Source organism: Chrysochloris asiatica, unplaced genomic scaffold, assembly GCF_000296735.1.
Source record: "Chrysochloris asiatica unplaced genomic scaffold, ChrAsi1.0 scaffold00370, whole genome shotgun sequence".
NCBI classification, from domain to species: Eukaryota; Metazoa; Chordata; class Mammalia; order Afrosoricida; family Chrysochloridae; genus Chrysochloris; species Chrysochloris asiatica.
This window is the reverse complement of record NW_006408888.1, coordinates 843,500-846,277: the sequence shown is the minus strand read 5'-3', so window position 1 is coordinate 846,277 and position 2,778 is coordinate 843,500.

Sequence of the window (2,778 nt, the reverse complement as noted above, 5' to 3'; positions counted from 1 at the left end):
TTAGGTAGGTTTACATGGGCTAAATAGGATAGAGGTAAATAACAATGTAAGCACAACCGTGGAACAACAGGGCTTGTGGATACAAAGATTGAGGCATGATTTGAATGGGTAAAAGTGTGGAAATGATGTTAAGATGTTTGGCTGTCTTTTGAATCTTGGTCTCCCTTGCCTACTACTGTAAAATAGACACTTAAAGGGGAGAGAAAGGAATAGCCAGAAACATCACCAAAGAAAACTTGTAAGTCCGTGTTCACCCTATAAATGATTAGAATACCTAAAATGGGGCTAGAACTTGCCCAGTGAAGGAGGCTCCCTGCAAAGCCTTTGCATTGCACAAGACCACAGGTGGAATCCTGATCCCCATCCAGAATCTTCTGAATGGGACATTTCCACTTGAAAAGGACAAGCAGACCAGTCTGGAGCAGCTAGAAAAAAAGAAGCTACATCTTGAAAGAAAGACCAACAGGAAAAATTAAAAACAAAAACAGTGGTCCAATTGACTGCTACAAGAACAAGCAAGTTGTTCTCCAGGGAGCCAACAAGGCAAGTGGTCAGGTCCCCTCAAGGCAAACCCCCTTGCAAGACTGAAACTCAAATGGAATACACTAACAAGCATATGGTCCTGCTGCTGACCATGTTGGTCACCAATAAGCAAAAGTGGGGGGAAAACATCAGATATTGTGAACTAAGTCCAACCACATTCAATAGACTCCTGTTAATCTGGATTGAGACCTGGTTAACCAGCAGTAAGACAAGACCTGGGGAATCTGGGGCCCAGAGGCAGGGACATGGTTCCAGAGGACTAGAATGGAGTGTGAAGCATCCAGCTGATATGAAGTGAGGGGAGATGCACAAGAACACCCACACTTGCAGATAGTACCCATTTAACCTGACATCAATATCAATGGCTGGATGATCAGAACATGACTACAGGAAGAAAGAAGAGGAAAAAAAAAAAGAAAAGAAAGAGAAACCTACTACAAGTGGATGAACTTGACCTATGCGTGTAGATGCAATATGACAAAAGAGTGACAAATCTCTACAGTGAGGATCATTCCCACCCCCTTGGTACACAGGGTCGACAGGGAAGGGGAACTTAGACATTGGATACCCAAAATGGGAGGCCTACAAAGGCAAGAAGTGACTGGCTTACAAGCTTTCAATAGGGAATCTAGCTCCAGAGGATACAGGGAAAAGTAGAACCTCCACCAAATTGTTTCCAACCTGTCTGGATAGGGTTTATAAAAGGTGAGGGGGAAATAATTCCTGTGATTCAATAAGGAATGATTGCTATCAGGTATGACAGTGAGTGTTGGAAAGGTAAATGTAAATGTTTGGTAACAAAAGTAGGGGAGTGGCTGATTTTGCAGTCCAGGAGCTGAGATCCCTGAAACCATCAAGAGAGAAAAGTGAAGTGTGAAGTGTAAGATTCTGTCTGGGGAGAAACTGACACTAGGGAGGCAGAAAGGATGAGTTGGATAGGAGCGGCTAGGGACTCTGGAATCAGGGAGGGAGAGAGGCTGTGTGCTGGCAGCAGAGGGGCAGACATGTGGGGTGTACCCTTTGGTTGTTTGCTGATGCATGCAGGGGATTGTGATTATTGCAATTAAACAAAATATGATAGGATGAATGTAAAGCTAATGTTCATCCATGTAAAGTAACATATAATTCACAATAAAAACTTTAAAAAAACAAAAAGGCCCAAAAGAAAAAAAAATCAATGTACTGAAGTAAAATTTATGGTATATACTGAGTTCCTGTCTGTCGTGCTGTGGAGGATTGAGTTACTGTGATTCTAAGGGCTCTGCCACTGGTATTTTAAGTAACCAGAGGGGTCACCCATGGTGGACAGGTTACAGATGAGCTTCCAGACAAAGACAGACTAGGAAGAAAGAATAACAAACTACTTCCAAATTGCTAGTTACTGAAAACTCTATGAATAGCAGAGAAACACTGTCAGATATAGGACCGGAAGGTGGGAAGGCACTCAGAATGCGACTGGGAAAAAAAATACCTCCTCAAAGTAGAGTTGACCATGATGATGTGAATAGAGTTAACCTCGGGGGAGAAAAGCTCACAGAACCTTCATTTGCTGATGGGCCACAATTTAAAATGAAGAGAAACAGCTGTAAACATCGATTGAAAATCAGAACATGGAATGTATGAAGTATGAATCTGGGAAAATTGGAAGTGTCAAAAATGAAATGGAACACATCAGCATCTATATCTTAGGCATTAGTAAGCTGAAATGGACTGGTATTGGCCATTTTGAATCTGACAACCACATGGTTTACTATGCAAGGAATGACAAATTGAAAAGGAATGGTGTTGGGTTCATCGTCAAAAAGAACATATCCAAATCAGTCATGAGGCACAATGTTATAAGTGATAGGATAATATCAATGCGCCTACAGGTAAGCCCAGTTAATACTACTATTATTCAAATTTATGCACCAATTACTAGGGCCAGTGAAGATGAAATAGAAGAATTCTACCAACTTCTTCAATCTGAAATTGATCATACATGCAATCAAGATGCATTGCTCATTACTGGTGATTGGAATGCAAAGGTTGGGAGCAAAGAGGAAGAACTAGTAGTTGGAAAATTTGGACTTGGTGATAGAAAAGATGCTGGCCAACGAATGATAAATTTCTGCAAAACAAATGATTTATTTCAAATACTTTCTTTAGATAGCATAACAGATGACTATACACATGGACCTCACCAGATGAAACACATAGAAATCAAATTGACTACATCTTTTGAAAGAGAAGATG